The sequence below is a fragment of the Hipposideros armiger genome, unplaced genomic scaffold (genome assembly GCF_001890085.2).
Source record: "Hipposideros armiger isolate ML-2016 unplaced genomic scaffold, ASM189008v1 scaffold_80, whole genome shotgun sequence".
Classification (NCBI taxonomy): Eukaryota; Metazoa; Chordata; class Mammalia; order Chiroptera; family Hipposideridae; genus Hipposideros; species Hipposideros armiger.
Window position 1 is genome coordinate 4,087,022 of NW_017731430.1, and position 12,617 is coordinate 4,099,638.

The following is a 12,617-nucleotide window of genomic DNA, read 5'->3' on the forward strand; positions in this document are numbered from 1 at the left end:
CATAAGTGTGCAATGCTGCTCAGACGAGACGTCAGGAAAGACGCTCATGAAAGCCAAGAGCGTGTTTCCAAAATAGCTCGATTATGAACAGCGTCTTTTTATAGAGAGGTCAAGCTGCTTGAGAATGGAGATGTGACCCACAGATTCTAAATGACCTTTCAAATAATTGTGGCAGTGATATTTTATGGGCAGTCATAAGATCAGAAGGGATTAGGAATAAAATGAGCTAGGAGAACGTCAGGTTTGTAAGTAATGGATATTTTTCTGAGAAATTGAGTAGTGATGAAAAGAAACGAATGGGCAAGTTTTTATTAGAATTAGAGACACTCAGACTTGTGGCCAATGGTCAGGTAGACGCTGGAGAGTAGGCGCTTGCTGGAGGAAGTATCAGGACACGAGGAAAGTGGCAGGGTCCTTCAAGGGGTTAAAGTGGGGAGCAGGGTTTGCCTAAAACATAGGCATCGCCATTATGTCTGTTTGAAAGGGAATAACTGAGACATGGAGAGAGTTTGCATGTGGTGACACTCACTTTTCTGTGATGTACAGGCATACTTCGGAGAGATTGCAGCTTCTGTTCCACAGCACCACCGAGGTAAAGCGAATATCCCAATAAAATGAGTCACACAAACTTTAGGGGGTTCCCAGTGCATATAAACGTTATGTCTATACGATCCTGTAGCCTAGTAAGTGTGCAATAGCGCTATGTCTAAAAAAAAAGCACATGGCTTAACTTGAGAAATATTTTATTGCTAAAAGATGCTCACCATCATCTGAGCCTTCAGTGAGTCGTAATCATTTTGCTGGTGGAGGGTCACACCTCGATGGTGATGGCTACTGATGGACAGGGTGGTAGCTGCTGAGGGCGGGGAGTTGTGGCAACTTCTTAAAATAAGACGACAGTGAAGTTTGCTGCATCGATTGACTCTTCCTTTCATGGTTTCTCTGTAGCGTGTGACGCTGGTTGACAGCATTGTGCCCACAGTAGGACTTATTTCAAAATCAGTCATCAAAGTCATCAACTATCTCACCAGCTCTTGTGAATGTCGATATTTTGACCTCTTCCCATGAATCACGAATGTTCTCAATGGCATCTGGAATGGTGAATCCTTTCCAGAAGGTTTTCAGTTGACTTTGCCCAGATCCATCAGAGGAATCACTACAATGGGGTTGATTTCCATTGTCCCGGGGGAGAGACAACATAAAAAGTGATTGACCTCTTGGCTTCTGGTCTACCACTTAAATCTAGAAAGGGTCTAAAAATGACGTAGCCTTCACCCAGAAGTATAGTCCAGCTCACATGGCGGTCCTGAAAATTAGTCAAGAAATAGAAAGGAAAAAAACAAAAAACCAAAACACTGCCTCTATACCTTTCTTGATTTCTTGCAAAGGTGAGTTTTCACCTATTCTGTTTCCATTCTGGTCCCACAGGCGCCACTGTTGTGGGAAAATTGTTCCTGACAGAGGGATGAAAACACACGGGAACTTGCCTGCGTTTTGCTGATGTGCAGGCAAGATCGTTCCCAGAATTTCCTTTTTGGCAAAAGCAGATCTTTCAATTTACATAAAAGTGAATGTGTTTTTCCTTTCGCCTGTACCCTTTTGATTTACATTCTTCCTTATTGACTCACTTCTTCCTGGCGTGTTAAAAATCACTCCTCAGATTCTAGGATGACCACGAGTCCTTTTTGGTCCTCCTTCAGGCCACACTTCTTTATGACCACACTCTTGCTGACCCCGGCTGTTGGAACCCCACGAATGGCCTGAAGAATGGGGCTCATCCTGGGGTGGTCCCGTGGACCTAGTCCCTCTGCCTTTTGGGGAAGTAAAAACATATTTATGGCACAAGACCTGATATGGAATTTTAGTGCCTAAAATATTTTAAAATGATATTATCCCTGTTCGACACATTAGATGTATTAGCATGTTAGCATAGTGGATAGCAAAATGGCAATTTTAAAGGATAATAAATAAGAAGGGCTTGAGGAAAACTTACAAGCACAATAAATTCAGTAACCATCTGTACATTTAAACTGATAGAGGAAAGCAGAAAACAATAATAGGAGAGCCATAGGTTTGGGGACTAGACAGAACTCCCTTTGAAGCGGACACAAGTTCTGTGACATACCAGGTTTGGTGGCCTTGGACTTAATACTTCACATTCCTGAGACTCAGGTTCATTTTTGCTGTTGTCCCCATCTGGAAATGGGGATGGTGACCACGGCCCTACGAGGCAGTTGTTGTAAGGAATAAAACACAATAATCCCTGACACACTGAACACCGGTTTGCCTTCCCGCATGCCTGCTGAGGGTGGGAACTACGGCTTTTCATTTGTTTTTTTCCCACGCTAAGCACAGCAGCCATCTGGTAGACATGCAGAAGCCATACACTGAATGACTGACTGCACAGGCAGCATCCGTGCAAACAATCTAGAATAACAGAGCATGGAATGAGTGGGTTCCTAGTAGGGAAAGCTTGCATGTGGCTTTCCATGGAATGAGAGTTCACATGATTCATGGATACCCAATATTTACACTTAGGCTGTATTTCATGGGAACACACAGGCGGAGCAGAAAGCCACCCAAGACCTTGCTGAGCAATTAAAAGACAACTGGCCTGGGATCAGCAATCCTTATAAAAATAAATAGAAGTCAACAACAATGTTAGTCCCTTTATACTCATTCATTTTTTTTGTTTTGTTTTGTTTTGTTTTTTACACTGGAATCAATGGATCTAGGCTATCATCATTAAATATTATTCAGAGCTTATCTTACATCATGAAATTCTTTTGGCATATCCAAATACAGTGAGTCTATTTGGTAGGGCAGATTGGCAATTTTGGGGTTTTAATTTTTTTCTGCATGAAACCCCTGATACCAGAGTCTGGAAATCACTGAAAGCTAAAATTGAGCCAAGGTTGATTGAAATTGTGGCTTCAATTTACACCATGTACTTCCCATGGTTTGGGGTTTTTTTTTTTTTTTTGGTACTAGGTATTGTTTCTTTTTAAAAATTAAATTTATTGGGGCAGTCTATTAACTTATTTAGAACCCTTGTAGTAAGAACATCTTAGAGCTAAAACTTACGGAGATCTTGTAATAAATAAAGATGGTAACTCAAAGAGTAAGACAAACAACGTTATCAGTAGTCAGGAAAAGGCTCATCTTGAAAATAATATGATGGGTTATCACTAGCATCAGTTTTTAAAGATTTTTTTTTAATTTTTTTTTTATTGGGGAATTGGGGGGATGGGAACATTGCTGGGGGAATTGGGGGAAGGGGAACAGACTAGTTGCTGTCGTTTTGTTCTTCAATCTAGTTGTGGAGGATGTTGCTTCACTAGCCCAAGTTGGCACCATCATTGTGCTCTTCCTGGGTGAGGCAGATCAGTCGCCGGCTTCTGGACGGCCGCTCACTGCGGCTGCTGGCCACTCACGCTGGCTGCTGGCTACATACGGTAGCCCATGGCAACCCACTGCCACAGGGGCTGCAGCCTACGCCGTCGCCGGCGACTCACGGCAGCCCAGCTCTAGGTTGAGCTGTTGTTCAGCATCTTAGCTGTGGAGGGCAGTGTCACTGGCCCTCATATGTGGGATCCGAACCGGGGCCCTCTGGCATCCCAAGCCAGTTCTTAACCATCGCGCCACTCGGCCGGCCCTAGCATCAGTTTTAATGTACTTTTTACAGCTGATAGGGCTTGCTATGGGTTGCATTCAACCCCAGATAACTCCTAAGTATTTCAAGGCCATATGCTTTGAGGACAATCAAATTTGAATAAGGCACTTGTTTTAAAATGGCGTATTGAAACCTTCAGCTACCAGCCTTTGAAGGCATGACACGTTCTTTAGTGAAGCCCATTACAGGGAAGGCATATGAGTCACTCTTAATTTTATTCATCTATTTCTACTGCTTCTCATTGTCTGAATCAAAACATATGATGATGATCAGGCTTTTAGGGAGCCTGATGTTTTGCTTTTCTTCGTTTTGCAATAGTTTAAGAAATTCGTGTCATATATGATTTTTGAGTGCCTACTATGAGTTGAGAAAGTAATTAAAGACTTGTGTACCTGATAACATAAACCCAGTGGATTTAAGTGATTTCATGAAGGGCCTAGCTTGTTATTTTGTAGTGATAAACATAAAGAAGACAATCAGATTATAGTTTTTTAAAACAGGACAAATTCATTTATGTCTAATTAAATTGATCCATCAGCTATCTTACAATATAACTAGCAGTCTAAAAAAAAAGTATTGTTACATAATTAAGGATAGAGGCACTCAATATTATAATACTGCATTGTTTTAATCAAGCTCCAGTACTGTAGATGGCAATGGGTGACGGATACGGGACAAAGAAAGCAGAAGGGATTTAAGGGGCAGAGACGGTCGAAAGCAGACAAGTGAGGAAAGAAGGGATGGCTCAGTGGAAAGGCTGAGCTAGTGGTTGGAACCGAGTCCAAATGGGTGCGAGATAGGGGGAAAGGAAAGAGAGCCAGTGTTGTCTTTGCAAAATAGAGATACCCACGCTCGCTTCTTATGGTTACTTCATGTGTGCCCACCATTAGGCATCTGGGATCTGATCTCTCCTGGCCAGGAACTTACATATCAGCAGATGAGAGAATCTGTGCACCAATCACAGCAGTAGAGAGTGGTGGATGCAGCGTGTATGCAAGGTCCCCCAACGACAGACAAAAATGGGGGTAATGAACTCGGTCTGCACAGGTGAGTGAGGGGAACTTGCATAGGCGTCACTTAACACTTACGTACCGTTATTTATTACCCAAGGTAGGCACCTGTCTGCCTGCTTGGGCTGCCATTCCAAACTACCATAGACTGTAAGAAAAGAAATTCCTGTTGATAAAAGCCACTTGGCGCTTAATTACACCTTGTGTGGCCCTCCAACTGTCTTCACTGCTGCAGGTGACGCCCTGGCTTGGAGACCGCCTGGTGCACATTTTGAAGTTGTTAGGCAGGGGAGACTTACCTGACCTGAATGAGCTTTGCGTGAGTGCAAAGGAAAGTTTTTCATTGTGTCAAAACCACTTAGATAACAAGCATAGGTTATCGTGTCCTGACACGTTTCCATGTGTGAGGAAAATGTTTCGTAGTCTGCTTAATTCTATTTTATTTTAATTTTAAAAAATGCTGGTCCTAACCTGTTAAGCTGATTGGATGATCTCTAATGGGTCCTGATCTGTTGTTTGAAAAACACCCTTTCCAACAACGCGAGAGTTGGATAAGGTAATGAATGGGATGCTTGCCGTTCAAACAGATGGATTGAATCACATCCTTAAAGACTTTGGAGCTATGATTCAGACTGACCTCAATTGTCCGCTTAGGTAGCTAAAATTCTACCCCCGTCTTCTCATCGACTGGTAACACCAGGAACCACCTCTACAGGCTTGTCTCTTTCAAAATGAAGGAAATACTATTAAAACATAAACATTCATGACACACTCCATAGAAAGGACAAAAGTGGTGAGATACCTATTTTGAAATGACTGCGTTTCTTTTCTTCCTGATCTGTGGTGGCTCAGACTGCCTTACTGGGCTTCATGTTCATACAGCGTCTTCTTCAGTCCTGGGTCCCCAGCCTGTTGCTTCACATCCATGGCTTCCTGGAGCTATGCCTGGAGCTATGTCCAGCTGCTCTTCCTCCATGGTGCTTGAATCCTCTGGGAGAAACGGAGCATCAGTTAGGTGCTGACCTTTTCATTAACTCAAGTACTTAAGCTTTCTCTAAAAAAGTTTTTTCACTCTCTAGACATGTCACTGGGTGGCAAAACCTTTTCTCCCTGTGTTTAGGAAAGCATGAAACTGTTTCATGAATCTTTGAGACTGTTTCAAAGAGAAGAATGTTGTTAGTGTAGCACCCCACCCCAGTTTGGTTGTTTTGATTTGTTGTTTATATTTACATAATATGTTGGTCAGGAGAAGGTATTGGGCTTAGAGACAGCAGATCGCCATCACTTCTGAAAAAATGTAGGAGGTCTGGATATCCTAGTGACCCTAGGTTTACATTGGACTCACCCCACCCTCCTATCTGTGGGTTTCAAATAACAGTAATACCTTGGTTTACGAGCATAATTAGTTCCGGAAACAAACTACTTGTATTGCAAGACATTGCTTGTTTACCACGTTAAAATGTATTAGAAATGTTTGCTCGTCTTGCGGAACACTCGCAAACCACGTTACTTGCAATCCAAGGCTTTACTGTATTTAAATCCTATGGAGATAGATTTTTTTGTTTACCCTGTCTCCACTTGAACTGTCGGAACGTTTGATGACAAGGAGCCAAGTACGCTTTCTGCCGATAGGAACTTTTATTTTTAATTTTTTTTCATTAAAACATTGTTATATTTCAACACGACATATTAGAAGCAAATTTAAAACAGATTCAGACCTAACTTCTTCACAGGTTTAAATCCTCCGATGTTACTTAGTTTTGGGGGAAAATGATTAGCAAATGTTTTTGCCTACAGAGTGAAAAGCTCTTATGTGGCGAGTCCATATTCTGTGTACTTACAGCATAGGAAGAGCACATAAAAATCACAAAGTTCTAGATGCCAAGCAAAGGTACAAATTATTAATACTCAACTATTGCCATTTACAAGGCAGAGTTTACTGAGTGGAAGTGATACAGTTGTGTCAGATATTTAAACAAGAATCATGATAAAACGTAACAGGCCATTCTGAGAGGATTTGTTCTAGTCATAATAACTTAATTCCTACCACTAGTTCCTATCTTGATTATGAGGTGTGATTACTGGTGAAGGTCACTGAAAACTGCCATGAACTAGAAACAAAGACAATTAAGTTATTATAGTCATGAAGGCCACTGACATTGAGAAGAAGTAGGAAGCATGAATGATACACTGCTGGTGGGAGTGTAAATTGGTACAGCCACTATGGAAAAAAACAGTATTAAGGTTCCTCAAAAAATTAGAATGGAATTATCGTATGTATGTCCCAGCAATCTCTCTCTGGGTATCTACCCAAAAAATCTGAAAACATTTATCCGTAAAGATATATGTGCTCCCTGTTTGTTGCAGCTCTATTTACGGTGGCCAAGACATGGAAACAACCAAAGTGTCCTTTGATAGATGACTGGATAAAGAATATGTGGTACATGTACACAATGGAATCCTACTCTGCCATAAGAAAAGATGAAACAGTGCCATTTGTCACAACATGGATGCATCTTGAGATTATTATGCTAAGTGAAATAAGTCAGACAGAAAAAGTTGAGAACCATAGGACTTCACTCATATGTGGGGTATAAAACTGAAAGCAACAAAGGAACAAGAGAAAGAAATAAAAACTCATAGACACAGAAACCAGTTTAGTGGTTACCAGAGGGTAAGGGGGGAGGGGGTGGTAGGTGAGGGTAAAGGGGGTCAAATATATGGTGATGGAAGGAGAACTGACTCTAGGTGGTGAGCACACAATGTGATATATAGAGGATGTACAGAATTGTACACTTGACACCTATATAATTGTACTAACCATTGTCACCCCAATAAACTTAATAAGAAAATGGAGGCAATATCAAAGTTAAAGGTGCGGGAATCATCTGAAATGCATGGATGGTGTTTTCATTCTGACAATATGGAAAAAGCTCTTTATGGCTTCTCGACTTCTCTTTGGCGTACCTGAACTGCCAGCATCACTGCTCTTGCATTTTTTTTTTGGCCATTATGAAGCAAAGTAAGGGTGACTTGAACGTAAGCACTGTGACACCACAAGCATCGCTCTGATAACTCAGACGGCTACTCAGCGGCGGACGGGCTGGGAGCATCCACAGTGTGGAGATGCTGGACAAAGGGATGACCCACACCCTGATGGGGCATCATGGGATTTCATCATTCTACTCAGAATGGTGTGCAATTTAAAACTTATTATTTCTGTAATTTTTCCATTTAATATTTTCAGACCACGGTGGACCATGGGTAACTGAAACCACAGAAAGCAAAACCACGGAAAAGGCAGGACTACTGTATAGACACATAAATATTGCTTTTAGGAAAACATACTGCACATCCTGCTTACAACATTTTCAATGTTCAGTCTAGTATAATGACTCTGTCATGTTATTTTTTTTTAAAGATATTTTTATTGGGGAATTGGGGGGATGGGGACAGTGCTGGGGAGTTGGGGGAAAGGGAACAGACAAGTTGCTGTCATTTTGTTCTTCAGTCTAGTTGTGGAGGACGTTGCTTCACTGGCCCAAGTTGGCACCATCATTGCACTCTTCCCGGGCGAGGTAGATCAGTCGCTGGCTTCTGGACGGCCGCTCACTGCGGCTGCTGGCCGCTCACGCTGGCTGCTGGCTACACACAGTAGCCCATGGCAACCCACTGCAGCAGGGGCTGCAGCCTACACCTTCGCTGGTGACTCAGGGCAGCCCAGCTCCAGGTTGAGCTGTTGTTCAGCATCTTAGCTGTAGAGGGCAGTGTCACTGGCCCTCATATGTGGGATCCGAACCGGGGCCCTCTGGCGTCCCAAGCCAGCTCTTAACCATCATGTCACTCGGCCGGCCCCTGTCATGTTATTAAATATTCTTTCACAGAATGATGTATTTAAACGATTTCCTATCGAACGTTTTTGGTTGTTGCCAATTTTTACCATAGTACATAGGGATGAACATCCTGGTAAAGAAGTCTCTCTCTATATCAGCAGTGTTGCAGAATTATAATTTCTTGTGAAAAAGAAGGCATATTTCAAAGTTTCTGATACATATGACTGACTTGTTCTCCCAAACAATTTATACTCCCACAGCAATGTAAGAAGATGCTCACTTTCCTATACTCCCAACAAGACTTGGTATGGTTGTTAAAAACAGCACCTTTTCTATGCATTTAACAATTATTGAGTACCATCACGCCCCGGGCACAATGTTGCATTCTGAGCAGTCAGACCCCCTGCCCTTCCTGATTCATTATCTCCACTTTGGGGGTCAAAAGAAATTTTTGACATATACTTTACTTCCCAAGCACACTGTAGCTGAAGAATACATTGTATTTCTCAATTATAGGCATACAGTTACTCAAAGAGGACACTCTAACCAGTGTCTGCTCTATTATGACCAATGTTCTAAAGGGTAGTGCCATCTGAGTAACTTTTTTTTTTTTTCCTGATACATTCCTGATTTTTGTTGAGACCAATGTCATGCAGAGAGTACGGACAAGCCAGCTGAACACTGCGCCTCTGGAAGAAAGGGTGAAATAAAATTGAAAAGCAGTTTGGCATGATAGAAAGGTGAACCTGTGGACTCAGAAAGATCTATTCTCACGCTGTAACCTTGGGCAAATTACTCAGTTGCCGCTTTTGCGAAGTGTGGCTCCCCTAACATTTTTCTCACTCAATAGAAAATTGTAGAAGGGTAGCTACAAGCCATCGAGTAGGGCTAAAGATCCTGGGTTTGTTTCCTTTCACCAATCTTATCTCTAGTTTTGAGGACCTGTGTCTCAGGCATCCTTAAAATCTCCTGCTGGCCCAAATGTCCCCTTCCTTCTGCAGGGGGCTTCCTACAGGTCTCTGATGGAACGGGTGGCTCACTTCCGGAGGCCCTCCCTGGATTTCTGCATTTCCTCTCACCATGTCCTCCTTAGGTAGAGGGCGACCTCTTATTCATCTCTGGATTCCGAGGGCCCCACCTGCTGAAGTAAGCGTTCCATAACCATGTGTCTGAAACGAATGGGGAGGGAGGCTCTGTTTAATCATTCCAGACTTTAAGTTTCACGTTGTATGAAGGAAAAGCTAGTTCAAAACATTCTTGAAGGAAAGTGAGAAAAAGGAGGCAACGTGGGATTACTGGGAGGTGCAGGGGATGCCGAGTGGGTTTTAACTGGCGGTTCCGTAGCTCATGGGTGATACACCCATAGGGGCCAACTCTCCCCTTTCTCGGGCTGCATCTGGTCTCTGCCTGGTGCCAGCAGGACACCCACAGAGGTGGCAGCCCAGTCCATGTGATTTAGCATAGGAGACAGTGCTCAGCCCGGGCACATAGTCCTCTCCATGGGTGATGGAATCCAGGCACCTTGGCAGACTCCTGGGCAGATATTTCTGCTTCTCAAAACACACTGGGAGGCCTCTGCTTAAGAATGGTCCCACCGAGACTATCCATGAACTTTCCTTATGTAATTCATTACAGGAAGTATGTGGGTAACCAGAGCTGCATGGAAGGCAGGGGGGTAAATAAGGACCGGCCTCAGAATCTCATCGGTTATCTTGAACATCTGTCACTTCACCCTTGCAGTATACCTCATAACTTTGTGTTATTAGTAAATTCAATTATTATGCTTTTGATTCAGCCTCTCAATCTGAAGACGGAGGTGTTTTTAAAAGGACTGGACTTGAATTTCCTAAGGCTCTTAGGAGACGTTTAACCGTTTCCTTGTCAGCATTTCTGAGGACTTTTCATTTGTGGTAGATGGCCTTAGACCACACTGAATCTGCGGCCATTTCTTCCCTCTGAAGTCCGTTTTATACTTGAGTGCCCGTTTTCCATTAGTCAACTTAGAAACACGGGACAAAACTAAACTCAAGTGTTGGTGGGGGCCATTTTCCCAAGGGTCGCCCTCGGTTCCATCATTGATAGAAAGGTGGACGTTTTTCGGTTTTCCATGGCCCCCTATATCCTTCCTTCATTGTGGAGTTGAAAAAAGTGAACGTAAACATTAGTAAGAAAGAAAGGATTTCGACTTGGGGAAAATTTTTGTTTCTCTTGATATTTCTAGTTTGACTTGGGCAAAAGGAATGAGATGTTATTGTTTTCAGACATCAAGTGATCTGTGAGTTCTGAATTTTTGACCAGCTGTCTGTTCATGTGTGGCATCAGCATATGCAGGAAGGGAAAGAATAGGAGACTGATTACTTAATTTTTGAAAATAAAACTGATGAGACAGCAAATTATATTCAATCCTATTAAAGAGGCTAAGCACAGACCTTAAAAAAAAATATCCTTACATTCCTTGCATTGGGAGTGTGTGATATGGTTCCACAACTCAGGGAGATTGGAAATTACAGAACATCTGCAATGAAATTGGTTTTCTGTAGAAAACTGATGAATCACTTACCGCCAATAACTAGAAGGAAAAGCACTTGTTTATACCCTTATGTAATGAATTTTTATGAGGTGGCATTTGCTGTTTATAAAAAATACACTTTAAGCTGCTGTGGGTGTAAAATAATAGAATTCAGAATTCAGACCAATGCATTACCACAAGACAGTCACTAGCAGAATATTATCTGCTTACAAAACACCAAAACAGGGCTATTACTTCTATAATGGAATTAAAAAAAAAATCTCATCTACCCAGTTGGGTTCTAGAAGAAAAAGTATTTAAAGAGACACGGCTGAAATTGACAGCTCCAAAATTGCATGTATTTTCAAAGAAAAGTTATTAATTCTCTTATTGTGCTCCTGAGTTCCAACTGTGTCTTCCCTCAAAGCAACCAGGCCACGGAACATTTTAAATTAAAAATGGCACTCCTAAGATACACCACAAAGGCAAGCTGGGGGTGCCAGCTTCCCGCCACTGTTCCAGGGACGTTCGGGGATGTCTTCCCACACTAATACCGTCAGTTGCTCTGGCTAATATTTGGGAGGGCCTTCCTGATCAAACCCCAGATTCTCTTGTTTCTTCAAACATTTACTAAGCATCTGAATTGTGCCAGTCACTGTTTTTGGCTGTAGTGACACACACAAGAGGGAGGGGGGGAGGGAGGGAGAGAGGGAGAGAGGGAGAGAGAGAGAGTGGCTCAGCTGGTTAAGAGTTGGCTTGAGAGCCCAAGATCCGAGCAACAGAGCCACCGGTTCGATTCTCACATGCGCTGCGCCCGAGCTGAGCTGCCGCTGAGCTGCCAACAGGTGGCAGGATGGCTCAGCTGGGGTAACAACAAGACTGCCTGTTCGATGGTGAGCCACGCCCACCTGCAACTAAGACTGAACTCTGCACCTTGAGCTGAGTGCCTTGACGCAAAAGGCACTTTTACAAATCCATGTGGATGTAAATGAATAGAGGCTCAGGAGAGGATGCTACGTCCTGAATGTCTGGTGAGACCTATTTATCAGGGACCATCCTGCACACCTCTCAGAACAGTAAGGTCTCTGGCTGCACGAATTCAGAATTATGACTATTTAGATAAAGTCTCTGCTGAAGTTCAAGTTTGCATTATGTCTTATTGGCAACCAAACCGTAAAAATACCTCAGAAATGTCAGCATTTGTGTGTCCACACCTGGAAGAAATCCAGGATCCTGGGTCAGACCTTGTGTCTCGATGCTTAGCTGAGGAAATACTGTTATCTTATAGCCTTTATACTTTAATAGAAAGTATTCACATCAGTTGATTTGACTTACATATTTTAAAGTAACTAAACTACATTTCCAAATACTATACAAATACCTTTTTTTAATTTTTTTTTTTATTGGGGAATTGGGGGAAGGGGAACAGACAAGTTGCTGTCGTTTTGTTCCTCAGTCCAGTTGTGGAGGACGCTGCCTCACTGGCCCAAGTTTGCACCATCATTGCACTGTTCCCGGGTGAGGCAGATCAGTCGCCGACTTCTGGACGGCCGCTCACTGCGGCTGCTGGCCGCTCACGCTGGCTGCTGGCT

General features: G+C 42.8%; 1 protein-coding gene across 1 annotated transcript in view; it reads right to left on the bottom strand.

The window, feature by feature from the left end:
• Positions 1-1,796: 1,796 nt before the first annotated feature.
• The window catches only part of PEX2 (peroxisomal biogenesis factor 2), a 30,827-nt gene continuing 20,006 nt past the window's right edge, over positions 1,797-12,617 (bottom strand). The window contains exons 3-4 of the transcript XR_002124155.1: positions 5,486-5,673; positions 1,797-1,811 (exon numbers count right to left, since the gene is read on the bottom strand). The gene's annotated coding sequence lies outside the window, so the exon portion shown is untranslated. The remainder of the gene's footprint in view (positions 1,812-5,485; positions 5,674-12,617) is intronic.